Source organism: Eutrigla gurnardus, assembly GCF_963514095.1.
Source record: "Eutrigla gurnardus genome assembly, chromosome: 10".
NCBI classification, from domain to species: Eukaryota; Metazoa; Chordata; class Actinopteri; order Perciformes; family Triglidae; genus Eutrigla; species Eutrigla gurnardus.
In genome coordinates, this window is record NC_139924.1 from 1415348 (window position 1) to 1432183 (window position 16836).

Consider the following 16836-nt stretch of genomic DNA (forward strand, 5'->3'; position numbering starts at 1 on the left):
CATGGAGATCGGAGTTGCGGCTGGCTTGACCGCGGTAAAGTAAGTGGCATAGCGTGCAACAGTATGGTTCCGCTAACTCAAACTTATACATCCTGTTGCGGAGTCATATCTCCTGAACGTTTAAACCAATGTACCTGTCCATCTCCTGAACGTTTAAACCAACGTACCTGTACATCTCCTTAACGTTTAAACCAACGTACCTGTCCATCTCCTGAACGTTTAAACCAACGTACCTGTACGTCTCCTTAATGTTTAAACCAACGTACCTGTACGTCTCCTTAACGTTTAAACCAACGTACCTGTACGTCTCCTTAATGTTTAAACCAACGTACCTGTACATCTCCTCATGTTAAGTGGGATTTAATACTATTCAATACATTTTGAAGATGTACAGTTTAAATGACATTTAGATGTTGACATTTAAGATGAGTTTTAAAATGTGAATAGCATACTTTACGTCTACTTTAGGAGATCATTAGTTGACATGCTTTTAAGCATGCTTGTTTAATGACACATGAGTTTTGGTAACAAATAAACAAGTAAAGTTGCCTTAAATAGTGAGTGTTATAAGATTCAGTGCTGATAAAAGATTTAAAATGGTGTTCACCTGTTTTCTTTTATTTTTTGACAGTGTAGCTGCAGATCTTCCTGTATGTTGCTGCAGGATTATCTGTGTGTGGTCTGTAATGATCATCATGCTGACCAGGCGTGTGTGGATGTGTGTGGGTGTATTATAAATACTCTCAGCTGTTAGAAATGCGCTGCTGAACAACACACATCGCTGTTCTCAGGTCAGTCCGTCTGTTTCTGTAACGATAAAGTAAACTCATAGTGTTCTTTAATCCCTTAAATGATAGCCTGTTACTGTTACCGACTGATTTCTTCTTCATGTGCTTTCTATGGAAATTATGCAAAATAGAAACTTATATTTAAAAGCTTAGCTGAAAATTAAATTAATAATTTAGTATATTTATATTTATAATATTACATTTGTGAGTCTTCTCTGTGCTGCAGGTCGTGACATCAACATCAACATGAGTCCTAGACAAATCGTCTTTAAGAAAGTTTCTCGCGACAAGACGGTAAGTTAAATTAAGTCTTAAGGAGACATAACTGAGCTCAAACCGGAACTTTGTGAGCAGAAGGTTGGCAGTTCAAAGCCCTGACCCTCTGATCATCCTGTGTGCTTCAGGTTGCGGTCTACATGAACAAGAGAGACTTTGTGGATCACTGTGACTTTGTGGATCCTGTTGGTGAGTTCAAACTAAACCTAGAAATTCTTTGAGGTTCATATAACAAGCTTCTCATCGTTGTTTTACGATCCGCAATTCAATTTAGAGAAGAAGAATCTGGTCAGAGAACAACTTCCCGACATCTCCCAGTACGTCTTCCTCATATTCATATTGGGACAAGTTAAAAAAAAGATAAATTTAATGTTGAGCCCTATCAGCTTGAGCCTGAAACTCACATAAGCCCAAGGTGTAACTTTCAGCCAATCTTTGACCTGTTTTATACTTCGGTTCCGCCATCTGAGCTGTGAATCACAGCAGAGCCAAGAGATCTGTTGAGCAGAATGTTATTACGCCTGGAAAAATAGTTTCTTCCAAGAACTGAATTTCTAACTGAATTTGAGCTAGGAGGATTTTAACAACAAGGTGAGTTTTAATGAACCTGGACAAACATGTTCAGGAACATTCTGTTTCATGTATCATGTCTTACTCATTTACATATCGAGATAAAGCATATATGAATCTTTTCATCTGAGGATTTACATAACTAACGTGCCTTCAGCCCTCACAGAGTCCACACTAAATCAGCGGATATCTTGGACATTACATTAGACAGAAACCTGTCTCTTTCTGTCTCTTTCAGATGGAGTTCTTGTGATCGACCCAGTGCAGCTCAACGGAAAGAAAGGTGTGTTTTTTTTTACTATTCACCTCCTTGTGTCCACTGTTGTAATTATAAAATAATCACAATCACTGATTTCAGATCAATAGATGACAGCACTGTACTCTTTGTTGTGATATTATGTGATGAAGAACCTAAAATGAGCTCAAACACCAAAATGGTATTATATATTTAGATGGATCGTTTTAGTCAGTGAGACTTTAAGTGTGGGTTGATTTGTTGTTTGCCCAGCAGAGAATATGTGGTTTCTATTCTTCATCTGTGGTCTTATTCTGGGTCCCTTTGCTCACAAACTGTAATTTTACACTGATGATGCACAACTGTAAATGTCATAAACCTTATCCAGATTTATACTTAATAATGGTCATAATGTCCTCCAGTTTTAGTCAGTGGTCCATCTCGTAAACAGATGTATGGACAGTAAATTCACCATCATCATTCTTAAAATACAGACAGTTGAAAACACAACATGTACTCACAGAGTATTGACAGAGCTTTTGCAACTACAATGGGTCTAATTCAGGTGCCAAAGGTTTTTCCATAATTCATTTTTACATCGTCTTTTTCAAGAAAAGACAAAACGCCCCTAAGAGAGTGTAAAAACGTTTTTTCGCAATTGATGTTTTATCAAATCTTGCCATTTCCATTCAGCGTTTTCTAATATGATACTAAAACATGTGAATGGAAACACAGCTATTGAGAACAAAGTCCAAATAAAATGTCATTTTCTGATTGTTACTTTCTAAAGCTGAGAGGATTGTTATTGTATCAGTCTACTTTGTTTTTTTAGGACTGTTACAACAATGACCAAAAGTCACACGGAGTTTGCATCTAGGGGTATTTATTTACAAAAAGATATTTAACAGGGAATTAGAGAAAAATCAAGAATGTGAAAAGATAACAAAAGCAGAAGAAAATGGCAGGCATGACAATTGCCGTGGAGACACCCCTGGAATGAGAGAGAGCCAAAATACTGCAGGAGCACCTGCTTTTATAGGTAGTGGCTCCACCCCACGATCATGATCCACACCGGGAACACATTAGGAATAGGCAGAGAACTAGAGCAGCCAAAAGTGGAAGAGGACGTAACAAGGACACTTTTGCATACAGACTCTAGTGAAGTTTGTAAACAATGACGTGTGTTCACCAAAGTCCTAAAAACTTTTGACGGCATGGGTGATTTTTCACTTTTTGGGTGCCCCGAACACCACGATTAATGATCATATTTATTCTAAACAGGATTATTTGTTATATTTGGGAACTTTGCTCTTGCCAAAATGAATTTGAAGGGTATGGTGGGGGTTTTATGGGGGTCCAAAAACCCTTTCGGGCAGAGGTGACTCTTTTGGAACCCCATATTTGGACCCCCAAAGGACCTTGTGGGCACTTGATGATCCTAATGGGATTCATACCAGATAAAGATACATATTTGTTCTTTCTTTTAATGAAATAAAACCTTTGACTATGAAGCTCCTTGATATGAATTGATATGAATTTTATTCTTTATAATGCACCATTTTGGACATTTCTGCCCAAAAGGGTTTTTGGACCCCCATAAAATAGCAAATAATGCTGTTTAGAATAAATATGATCATTAATCGTGGTGCTAGGGGTACCCAAAAAGTGAAAAATAATTTTGGCCGTCAAAAAATTGGACTTTGGTGACCTACCTCTCACCCACACTAAGGAATGTTGATTCTGCAGAATTGTGTAGTAAAAACTACAATGAACTAACAAACCAATTTTCAACCTTCTATCACTATTCGAACAGAAGTTATGGGTCTCCAAAAATGCCAACAAATGAAATGAGATGAGAAATTCCAGTGTGTCAAAAAAGGGGTGTGGCACTTGAAATTCAAATGGACGCCACCGGCAAACAACTACAGATTCCTTTGTTTGGTAACATAAGGCATATTTTCACCGCTTTTCAGCAAAATCTGAGAAGTAGGTTCATGTACATGGGTGGCTGAGTTAGCATGGAATTACCCTTTTACCAACAGTCCGGTGGTTGTCAACTTGTTTAACCAGTGACCATGTTAACGGGTGACTCAGGGCTGAATGCGTGGTGGTTGCTCGTAGTGACTACAGCTGATGAAAACACCAACAGAACATGCAGTTGTCCTCATGAAAGCCTTCTATCTATTTTAAATACACCTGTGCTTATTATCTACGCCATGTTCTGTATTCTGTAGAACTTGAACCATTGAGAATATGGATGCTGCAAACCGAACATGCATTCTGCTAACAGAATACTTCATATGTGGCATTAAATATAGTCTGAGGTTTTGTCGACCAAGCATCGTGTGCTGTAGCATTAGTGGCACTGCTTCTTCCTGTTTTTTAGGGTTTTCTCAAGCTTGTTCTGGGGTGTTTCTACTCTGTGGTGTTGCAGCTTGTTTCACCACTGTACCGATGAAGATTAACTTCTGAAGCATTCTCATTTGAAAGCATTCATAAGAACACAATGAAAACAATTTTCTGCCAAAGAAATAGTTCCTATGAAACCTGTCGACAGCTGTAGACTGAGTATTTATGTTCATCTGATGTCTCTTTATGTCTTCAGTGTATGTGATGCTGTCGTGTACGTTTCGGTACGGCCGTCAGGACATGGATGTGATGGGCGTGGCCTTCAGGAGGGACCTGATGGCCTGATTCCTGGTGACCCGGCAGGTTTACCCCGAGCTGCAAGACAAGGAGAAGCTGACTCACACAAAGATTCAGCAGAAACTGCTCCGGAAGCTGGGAGACAATGCCTTCCCCTTCTTCTTTGAGGTGAGACGTCAAGACAGAAACAGAACCTGTACATCCAGGGGGCTACTGCACAAAACCTAGATCCCTTCCGTGATCGATGACCCGGTTGCACAAAAGCAAGTCACATACTGTATGTTATGGCATGAGTCACCACGGAGATTTATCCTGTTTATCTAGCCAGCTCCGGGCTGCACGGTGGTGTAGTGGGTAGCACTGTCGCCTCACAGCAAGAGGTTCCCGGGTTCGATTCCCGGGTCGGCCCGGGTTCCTTCTCTGTGGAGTTTGCATGTTCTCCCCGTGTAAGCGTGGGTTCTCTCCGGGTTCTCCGGCTTCCTCCCACAGTCCAAAGACATACAGGATGGGGATAGGTTCATTGGTGACTCTAAATTGCCCGTAGGTGTGAATGTGAGCATGAATGGTTGTCTGTCTCTACATGTCGGCCCTGCGATAGACTGGCATCCTGTCCAGGGTGTACCCTGCCTTCGCCCAATGATAGCTGGGATTGGCTCCAGCCCCCCCGTGACCCTGAATACAGGATAAGCGGTAGACAATGGATGGATGGATGGATCTAGCCAGCTCCAGACCAGGCTAACAGCCAGGATCTATCAATCTGATCTGTATCTCAGTCACTTCGTTGGGAAACCAACGTGTTCATTACAGTTATCCCACTGCTCGTTACATGTTACCATCCAGGAAGTTGCCTGATGTCATATTTAAACACTATGACCATTATTTTACATTCATTCAGCCTATATTAATACATTTTATTAAATTGTACATGTGATGATAATTTTAACAGTTATAATTATCTTCAAGAAACTGGCGGGTCCAGACTGTGAGCCCCCCTCGCTCCCTCTCTGTGATTCTGGATGTGATGTATTGATAAAGCACTGGGGATGCTGTTGTAAAATGTGAATTCACCTTGTATGTCCCTCTCCAGCCGCCGTACTGTTCAAAGTTGTTTCATATAGTATTTGAGCTCCAGATTAAAGCACTACAGTAACAATATAACATCGTCTGGTTCATTAAGACAGAGTCCTTTTTATGGAGGAGCTTGAACTCCTCATACGCCTCCATCAAAACCTTGTGCTCAGTTTGTGAGAAGTTCGCTGCACGTCATCATGGTGAATTTGGGATGGCATCAGTGATGATCTTGGGGTCTTGGTGAGGAAGCCGTGTGGGTGCACTCTCCAGGATTAGTTGCACCTGGCTTCACTTAGTCAGCTGTTCATGCTGGTTTGGTCCTTGTCTTGGGTATAGTAGGCCAAGTCAAACAGACCAAGTCTTCCAGCTCATATTAGAGGATCCAGAGGGGTTTTTACAACTAACTGGATACAAAATTCTTGCAGTGTGTTCTGAGTTTGCATCGTTAATGTTGGCGTAGATGATCGAGATGAGATACTGAACCAGCTCAACTGAGTCCTTTGGTAGTTCTTCTCTGAGCACCTCAACTTGGTGCTGGTCCGAAGATAGAACAAACGTCCTGGTCGGACCACTGACCAGGCCGCTTGGACAGAACCCTGACAAACCACTCATTAAACCCCCAAGTTGGACCACTGAACAGGTCCCTAAACCGACCCCTGGACAGACCCCTCAATCAACCCCTTTAGAACAGTTTGTGCTTGTTTCAGTTTCCAGATAACCTGCCGTGTTCTGTGGCTCTACAGCCCGGACCATCTGATGTGGGAAAGGTAACTCCATCTTTATATCCCCATCATTACATTTTAAATACCATGAACCCTTTGATACCTCAGTAGTGACAAAGATATTCACTATCTGGTGGACATCCCGTCTCTGTTTGTCACAGAAATGTGCGGTGGAGTTTGAGGTGAAAGCATTCTGTGGTGAGAACCAGGACGAGAAGTTCGACAATCAGTGAGTCACCGACAGTGAATTATTATTATTGTCTTTTTGTTGTATTTTTATTATTATATATTATTTTTTATGAATCAGTCCAATGAGTTTATTAGAGAAGCTGCTTTACCTTTGTACTATCATCTTTACGGTGGCTGTTTGAATTCATATTTATATTGGATGTTCTGTTTCTGCAGGAGTTCAGTTCGTCTCAGCATCCGTAAGATTCAGTTCAGTCCAGAAAACACTAAACTGATTCCAGTAGCAGAAACCACCTTTGAGTTCCTGATGTCTGAAAAACCGCTACACGTCAAACTGAGCATGCCAAAAGAGGTCAGGCTGTCTGTCTCTGCCTGTCTGTCTGTCTGTCTGACCTGTCTCTGTCTCTACATGTCTGTCTGACCTGTCTCTCACTCTACCTGTCTGTCTGCAGACGTTCTACCATGGTGAACCTGTGGTCGTGAACGTTGAAATCACCAACTCGTCCAGTAGGAACATCAGAGACATCAGTGTGTCAGGTAATATCATACCTGTGATTTCCAACAGACGACAAGCAACCTTTTTTTTAAATGCTTGCAATGGAGTTTGGATTGGTGGATGCTCAGCTATGCTAACGTTGCAGCCGCTACATCAACAGAATAACGTCATCTCGACATGAATACAGTAGCCACATTGTTGTAGTTGTACAGTCGGTGGTTTATATAAGAAATCAACGTAAACTACACGGTTTCACGTTCACATCTCTGCATTGACGTTGTGCATTAAATGTACAACACCCTATATACTTTACAAATGTTTTTATTCTTCTGTTCAGTTTTTGATTCATAGATTAATAACTAATCAAACCTTTTCTGTTTAGTGGAACAGGTGACGAACATCGTCCTGTACTCCAACGATAAATACGTCAAATCGGTGGCCAAGGAAGAGACATGGTGAGTTCACCTCTTTTTATCAGCACTCTTTGTTAGAATCAAAGGGGCTTCTATTTGTATATATTTTATTGATATGTTTTATTTGATGAATGTCTTCCAGTTTTTTTCATTAAGCTCTCTTGGTAGAAATAAAGATTATATACATTTTTCTGAGAGCTTTAATTAGTTCTCTTCTTTCATTTAGTTCATTATTTACTATTAGTGTTGTGGTGTGTCTATTGCGTCATGTCTGTCACTTTGCATAATGTGTCTGACATGTTGTTTCGTGTCTGTCGTGTCTGACATGTATCGTGTCTGTTGTGTCTGACATGTCGTATCATGTCTGTCGTGTCTGACATGTCGTATCATGTCGTATCGTGTCTGACATGTCGTATCGAGAGCAGCACGCATCCAATTCAAGACGATGGCACTGGCCTTTAGGGCCATCAATGGAACGGCACCCATCTACCTTCAAACACTGGTCAAACCTCATGCCCCGAAGCGAGCACTTCGCTCCTCTACTTCAGCTGGCCGGCTGGTACCACCATCGCTGAAATCAAACAAATGTCGCTCAGCAAAGTCCAGACTCTTCTCTGTTCTGGCGCCTCAGTGGTGGAACGAACTCCCGACCAATGTCAGGACAGCAGAGTCACTTGCCATCTTCCGAAAAATCTCAAGACTCACCTGTTCAGACTTCACCTCGACTCTACATAGCATGACCCACTAACACCAACCCTTACCTATAGCACTCTGATCATAGCACTGTTGCTCTTGAGGTACTACTTTACTCAGATGAGGACCTAACACTATTCTATTTTTAGCTCTTACTTTATCGGCAATGATACATTGTGGTTTCTTTGTTTCCTTCTTTTGACAAATGTACTTATTGTAAGTCGCTTTGGACAAAAGCGTCTGCTCAATGACCTAAATGTAAATGTAAATGTATCATGTCTGTTGTGTCTGACATGTCGTATCGTGTCTCTCGTATTGTATCGTGTCCGTGGTGTCTGACATGTTGTATCGTGTCTGTCGTGTCTGACATGTCGAATCGTGTCTGTTGTGTCTGACCTGTCGTTTCGTGTCTGTTGTGTCTGACATGTTGTATCGTGTCCATCGTGTCTGACATGTTGTATCATGTCTGTTGTGTCTAACATGTCGTATCGTGTCTGTTGTGTCTGACATGTCGTATCGTGTCCGTCGTGTCTGACATGTTGTATCATGTCTGTTGTGTCTGACATGTCGTATAGTGTCTCTCGTATTGTATCGTGTCTGTCGTGTCTGACATGTTGTATCGTGTCTGTCGTGTCTGACATGTCGTATCGTGTCCGTCGTGTCTGACATGTCATATCGTGTCCGTCGTGTCTGACATGTTGTATCGTGTCTGTTGTGTCTGACATGTCGTACCGTGTCCGTGGTGTCTGACATGTTGTATCATGTCTGTTGTGTCTGACATGTCGTATCGTGTCTGTTGTGTCTGACATGTCGTATCGTGTCCGTCGTGTCTGACATGTTGTATCATGTCTGTTGTGTCTGACATGTCGTATCGTGTCTCTCGTATTGTATCGTGTCTGTCGTGTCTGACATATTGTATCGTGTCTGTCGTGTCTGACATGTCTGTTGTGTCTGACTTGTCGTATCGTGTCCGTCGTGTCTGACATGTTGTATCATGTCTGTTGTGTCTGACATGTCGTATCGTGTCCGTGGTGTTTGACATGTCGTATCGTGTCCGTGGTGTCTGACATGTTGTATCATGTCTGTCGTGTCTGACATGTCGTATCGTGTCTGTGGTGTCTGACATGTTGTATCATGTCTGTCGTGTCTGACATGTCGTATCGTGTTTGTCGTGTCGTATCGTGTCTGACATGTTGTATCGTGTCTGTTGTGTCTGACATGTATCGTGTCTGTTGTGTCTGACATGTATCGTGTCCGACATGTCGTATCGTGTCTGTCGTGTCTGACATGTCGTATCGTGTCTGTTGTGTCTGACATGTCGTATTGTGTTTGCTGTGTCGTATCGTGTCTGACATGTCGTATCGTTTTTGTCGTTCGTGTCTGACATGTCGTATCGTGTCCATCGTGTCTGACATGTTGTATCATGTCTGTTGTGTCTGACATATCTTATCGTGTCTGTCGTGTCTGACATGTTGTATCATGTCTGTTATGTCTGACATATCTTATCGTGTCTGTCGTGTCTGACATGTAGTATCGTGTCTGTCGTGTCTGACATGTATCTTGTCCGACATGTCGTATCGTGTCTGTTGTGTCTGACATGTCGTATAGTGTCTCTCGTATCGTATTGTGTCTGTCGTGTCTGACATGTCGTATCGTGTCTGTTGTGTCTGACATGTCGTATCGTGTCTGTTGTGTCTGACATGTCGTATCGTGTCTCTCGTGTCGTATCGTGTCTGTTGTGTCTGACATGTCGTATCGTGTCCGTCGTGTCTGACATGTTGTATCATGTCTGTCGTGTCTGACATGTCGTATCGTGTCTGTGGTGTCTGACATGTTGTATCATGTCTGTTGTGTCTGACATGTCGTATCGTGTTTGTCGTGTCGTATCGTGTCTGACATGTTGTATCGTGTCTGTTGTGTCTGACATGTATCGTGTCTGTTGCGTCTGACATGTATTGTGTCCGACATGTCGTATCGTGTCTCTCGTGTCGTATCGTGTCTGTTGTGTCTGACATGTCGTAATGTGTCCGTCGTGTCTGACAAGTTGTATTATGTCTGTCGTGTCTGACATGTCGTATCGTGTCTGTGGTGTCTGACATGTTGTATCATGTCTGTCGTGTCTGACATGTCGTATCGTGTTTGTCGTGTCGTATCGTGTCTGACATGTTGTATCGTGTCTGTTGTGTCTGACATGTATCGTGTCTGTTGTGTCTGACATGTATCGTGTCCGACATGTCGTATCGTGTCTCTCGTGTCGTATCGTGTCTCTTGTGTCTGACATGTCGTAATGTGTCCGTCGTATCGTGTCTCTCGTATTGTATCGTGTCTGTCGTGTCTGACATGTCGTATCGTGTCCGTGGTGTCTGACATGTTGTATCGTGTCTGTCGTGTCTGACATGTCGTATCGTGTCTGTCGTGTCTGACATGTCGTATCGTGTCTGTTGTGTCTGACATGTCGTATCGTGTTTGCTGTGTCGTATCGTGTCTGACATGTCGTATCGTTTTTGTCGTTCGTGTCTGACATGTCGTATCGTGTCCATCGTGTCTGACATGTTGTATCATGTCTGTTGTGTCTGACATATCTTATCGTGTCTGTCGTGTCTGACATGTTGTATCATGTCTGTTATGTCTGACATATCTTATCGTGTCTGTCGTGTCTGACATGTAGTATCGTGTCTGTCGTGTCTGACATGTATCGTGTCCGACATGTCGTATCGTGTCGTATCGTGTCTGTCGTGTCTGACATGTCATATCGTGTCTGTTGTGTCTGACATGTCGTATCGTGTCTGTTGTGTCTGACATGTCGTATCGTGTCCGTCTTTTCTGACATGTTGTATCGTGTCTGTTGTGTCTGACATGTCATATCGTGTCTCTCGTATCGTGTCTGTCGTGTCTGACATGTCGTATCGTGTCTGTCGTGTCTGACATGTCGTATCGTGTCCGTGGAGTCTGACATGTTGTATCATGTCTGTTGTGTCTGACATATCGTATCGTGTCTCTCGTATCGTATCGTGTCTGTCGTGTCTGACATGTCGTATTGTGTCTGTTGTGTCTACAGTTGAAGTGATAAACTGATGTGGTTTAATTAGAGCGCCGTTGACAACACATGTAGTTTGAAAAATTAGCAGCTGCAGTAGATCCCAAAAATAATTTCTTTATGAGGAGCTCCATTTCTTTCTCTGTTATACCAGCAATGGCCGCATTAAAAACAAACTGTAGTGATCTAACACATTAATGTTGACAATCTTATCAATTCAGGCCTCTAGAGACAACTCAGCCTAGGGTGTTTTGTAGCAGTTGTAGATTGGCCCAACAATACGTTCATAATCAAAAGATTGTAAAAGTTGCATAAAATCCATAGCTCTGCTGTATAAAATAGCCTGGTATTTAAAGTTTAAAAAGCAACCAAAACTTGTGCTTACATTTAAACGTGTCTGAGAAAGCAGCAACCATTCTTCTTCCTCTCTCCACCTCCCTTAATGACAGACTTATTGAGTGATTTGTTGAATGAATCTGAAGTGCAATATCACGTTCACTGTAAGGTTGCTTTTATTTTGAGGTACATGCTCTTATACGTAATGCCTTTTACATATACGTACCGCAATAATATGCAGTGGCTGGTTAACTGTTATTCTAAGTAGAGCCTGGCTGGACCGCACTGGTACAAGCCGAAATTTTTGGCATTCTCTTATTGCGTTGTTTTATTGTGTTGTGTTTTATTACGTTGTGTCTGCAGTGACTCTGTCCCCTCTGGTACCAGTCTGAAGAAGGACTACATTCTTTATCCTCTGCTGGCCCATAACAAGGACAGGAGAGGACTCGCTCTGGACGGACGACTCAAACATGAAGACACCAACCTGGCTTCATCCAGCATGTAGGACCCTCAGACACTGCCATGGTGATCATGTATCCCTGACCAAATAGAATTGCCTTTCTCTGTCTCCATCTCCCTGTCTCAATCTCTCTCTCTCTCTTGTCTTTGCAACATCGGGCCCTAGTTTCGTAGACCAGGCGCAGTCAGCTTTCAGCGCACCTGCGCCGCGCCGACGGGGTGTGTCCGCCTGGACTTTGCAAGTTTCGTGCACCGCGCAGGCTCGCGCAGGCACACCTCCCGTCTCGCCCACCGGCGCAAGTGGGAAAGAGGGAGGAGAAGAAGGCGTGAGTGGGAGACGAGGAGGAGACGAGGCGTGGACTGGTATTAATACAGCCGATTCAGATCTTCACCAATCAAATGAGCTCCTCTCCTCTCCTTCAATGCGTTAGGGGAGGTTCAGTGCAAGTTCCGTCACTTGACAACCCGATGACAGAAGCAGCGCCGCTGCTCCCACCACGCGCATCACGCGCTGTGCGCGCGTATCATAATAATAACAATGCCCATATTATAAAAAACAGGAGAGAGAGAGGGAGATGTTTTGGTCCGAGAGGCTGAGTTTCCGTTACGCATGCCATCCGCCTTTGATCTGACGTCAGATGTGACGGGACAATCTATATAGATATAAATTCACGTGTTGATTCAATTAGTTGCATTAAATAGTGTTTGTTGTGATTGTTTATTGCATTTAAATGTGCCTGGAACTGTGGAAACCTGCCTGTGAGGTCCCGGTGACGTGTGCGCACTGCGCGCCGGTCAGCCAAACTTCCACTCCGCCAGCTGTGATTCGCATTGAATGAATGGACTTTATTTACGCCTTGTGCCTTGCGCCGAAAGTAGACCAGGTTGGAGCTGGCGAGCTTTCAGCGCAGTCTCGGCGAGGCTTTTTGCCACGAAACTTCCGCTACGCCAAGCTGAATCTGTGACGCCTCCCCCTGCTGCGCCGCCACACCCATCTTGGCGCAGGCGATCCACCAAACTGCCAAACTGACGGTGCGCAAGGCTGCGCGGGTCGAAACTTGCATTGCGCCGGCTCCGCCACCCTGCGCCGCCCTGCGCTGCGCCACGAAACTAGGGCCCATAGTCTCTGTGTCTGTGTGTGTGTGTCTCACTCTCTATGTGTCTCTCTGTCTCAGAGTGAAGCAGCAGGTCCTGAAGGAGGTTCAGGGGATGCTCGTCTCATATAAGGTTGTGTTGAGGATGATTGCTTCTGGGTGAGTCACAATCACTCGGCATGTTGGGAGGCCAGCTGACAGACTAATGTTAACAATCCTGTGTTATTGAACTTCAGGTCCATCTTTCATGATAACCACTGTTCACGCTGATACAACCATTCACTGTGGTGTGACCTCACTGTTCACAATGACACCACTGTTTGATGTGACCTCACTGTTCACTAGACATCACTGTTTACTATGACATCCCTGTTTACTATGACATCACTGTTCTCTGTGACTTCACTACAGTGACCTTGTAGTGAATAGTGATGTCACAGTTCACTGAAACGTTGCACATCTGAACTATGCACTATTAGACACATCATCTCAGTCGTTTCTTTCTGATTCTGTTCACAGCATGGTTGGATCCAGGTGAGTACTACCCGTGTGTGTGTGTGTGTGTGTGTGTGTGTGTGTGTGTGTCATCAGATCTGATGAGCATTTGTGTGTTTTACAGTGAAGTATCTCTGGAGCTCCCATTCAGACTGATGAATCCTAAACCTGAAGCAGGTAACCACCTCCTTATACACTATATTGCCAAAAGTATTCACTCATCCATCCAAATAATTGAAATCAGGTGTTCCAATCACTTCCATGACCACAGGTGTATAAAAGCAAGCACCTAGGCATGCAGACTGTTTCTACAAACATTTATGAATGAATGGGTCGCTCTCAGGAGCTCAGTGAATTCCAGTGTGGTACTGTGATAGGATGCCACCTGTGCAACAAGTCCAGTCGTGAAATGTCCTCACTCCTAAATATTCCATAGTCAACTGTCAGTGGGATTAGAACAAAGTGGAAGCGATTGGGAACGACAGAAACTCAGCCAAGAAGTGGTAGGCGCAGCATCAGAGTGTTTGTAAGCTGCAGGTATCAGAACACCTGACACAGTTCATTCATCTGTCCTGTGTTTGTGTGTGGGCGTGTGTGTTTGTGTGTGCGTGTGTGTACGTGTGTGTGTTAAGCAGCTTTTTGGCTATCGCTGACAGCAGCAAGCTCTTTATTATCATCACATCCTGAAGGTTAACATCCAGATTACTGCTCATTAATAGGGATTATACACACATGTTTGAAACTGATCCATAATCCATCTCCTCCTCACTACCAGAGCCTGCCAGTTATATTTACTTTACTCAAGTATAGCCTCTGTATAAATACAGAGAATCTTCACAGATATTTATTTTAGTGTGTATGTTAGGAGGTATCTTATAATGTATGTTATTAAGTATATAAGTATGTATGTTAGTATAAAGTATCTATAGTAGTGTGTATGTTAGAAAGTATTTTATTATATCGTGATTATATTATGTATGATATAATGTGTATCTGTGTAACCTACATTTGTGTGTATGCGTGCGTATGTTGGTGTGCATGTTAGTATGTATGTTATCATGTATATTAGTGTATGGTGTATGTTATCATGTATGATATGGTGTATGTTATCTACTGTATGTTAGCATGTGTTTTAGTGTGTATTATGTATGTATGTATGTATGTTATCATGTATGTTAGTGTGTAAAGTATTTATGCATGTTAGCATATTAGTGTGTATGGTATGTTTGTTATCATGTATGTTAATGTGTATAGTATGTATGTATGTTGGCATGTATATTAGTGTATGGTGTATGATGTCATGTATGATATGGTGTATGTTATCTACTGTATGTTAGCATGTATGTTAGTGTGTATGGTATGTATGTATGTTATCATATGTGTTAGTGTGTATGGTATGCATGTATGTTAGTGTGTATGGTATGCATGTATGTTAGCATGTATGCTAGTGTGTATGGTATGTATGTTATCATGTATGTTAGTGTGTATGGTATGTATGTTATCCAAGGTGTTAGTGTGTATGGTATGTATGTTTGCATGTGTGTTAGCATGCATGTTAGTATGTATGGTATTTATGTTATCCAGTGTGTTAGTGTGTATGGTATGTATGTTAGCATGTGTGTTAGCATGTATGTACGGGCAACATTGCTGGATGATCGGCATCACTCATTTTGTTATCAGGTGTCACTGAGCATTTTTTTAGCCCTGCCTCCAACCCTGTATCTATTTATACCTCTATGATGTTAGCATTCATCTTAGCATGTATGTTAACACATATGAATCCTAAGGAGGAACAATAATCAATATCAGTTAAACAGTTGGATATTTTCAGAAAGAGAGAGATTGAAAAATGTCACCTATCAGAAGATCATCGTTATAGAAATATTAAATCTGAAGCTTCTGAAGGAAACATTCATACTGAAGCTACAGAGTCTCAGTGACTCTGGAGAAGTAGCCCACTTCATACAACCATAATACTAAACACAACTACTGTCCAGTTAAGGTCTGTCCCTCTGAATCAGCTGCAAAACACTTTGTATCAATATTCCATAAATCTTCCTTCCTCTTTAGTTTCTTGCAGTCTTTTAATAAACAACCAAACACGCATATCTTCTGTCAGGGTTTTGTAGGTTAACAGTAATGGTCTAAATGTCCTCAAACTGAAATTCTGGACAGAATAACTGGATTGTTCTTATTTCTTCTGAAATATGTTTGAATTTGTCTTTTGTTTCTGTCCTATCTGAACGTTGTGACTTCAGCCAAAGAGAGGTGAGATAATTACTGTTCATTTCAGTTAGAGAGACGTCCTGTCTTCTGTTTGTCCTAACATGTCTGTCTCTGTCTGCAGCGAACCAGAGGACATGGTGTTTCAGGAGTTTAAACGAGTCTACCTGAAGGGCGTCGTCTATGGAGATGACGACGAGTCTCCCACTGAGGCATAAACTACAAAGATGGCTGCTACACACAGGAAGACAAAATTACTTTAATAAGTCATGATGTTTCCTGTAGCATCCACATCAGAACAAACAGCTGAGACTGTAAAGTTAGATTCACAACAAAAGTGAAGTTACTCGCTTGAGTTCGGGAGGATCATCAGGATCATTTGTGTTTATTCGTGTGACCTGGCTAGACAGAAGGCTTGAGTTTAAATATTTTTAGCAGACTAAAAGATATATGCAGATTTTGTAGAAACTGTAACTTTTGTAACATAATTATTTTATAGTGTAAAATGCTTGTTTGCCTGATACATGATTCATAGTAATAATAATTATCATTATTAAAGCAGTGATGATCGGTCCCTCACACCTTCACCACATTGGGTTGACGTGGGCTTTCATTACCATGACCATCAGATACTGTTGGGGCTCATCAGTTTCATTACACTTCCTGCGTTTTTCTGCACATTTTGTACCACTTCCTCTAGTTGGTGCTAGAGGACATGCACTAAACATTCGTTGTGTTGCTGTATATCAGGTGTAGACCACAATGTAATGTCAATGATGCTGACTCCCTATTGTCTGTGGTAATACTCATTTACATTAACTGCATCAGTGTGAAATTGAATGTAAAAATGCTTCAGTCAACTGAGAAACGATACAAAACAAAACAATATTGTTTTTAAATGTCTACATTTCTTTAGGTATTGTTAGCAAGAACATAAAGATTTAAATATAATGTAATTATCATGTGTCAACATCAATGACATGACAGATTCTTTAGATTATTAAAAACATGACAATTATCATTTATTTACTAATAATGTTCACAAGACTTAATTTATTTAAATATATATGTTCAAATGATTCAATGTATATTA

At 42.0% G+C, this 16836-nt stretch overlaps 1 pseudogene across 1 annotated transcript; it reads left to right on the forward strand.

Annotated features, from left to right (window-relative positions):
* Positions 1 to 687: 687 nt before the first annotated feature.
* Positions 688 to 16371, forward strand: LOC311020137 (S-arrestin-like; annotated as a pseudogene). Its single transcript, XR_014599301.1, has 16 exons — positions 688 to 791; positions 1015 to 1082; positions 1193 to 1253; positions 1873 to 1917; positions 4475 to 4683; positions 6294 to 6353; positions 6470 to 6537; positions 6714 to 6849; positions 6950 to 7034; positions 7376 to 7448; positions 11836 to 11973; positions 13107 to 13184; positions 13545 to 13559; positions 13645 to 13697; positions 15779 to 15788; positions 15868 to 16371. The product of XR_014599301.1 is annotated as an S-arrestin-like (transcript).
* Positions 16372 to 16836: the final 465 nt, after the last annotated feature.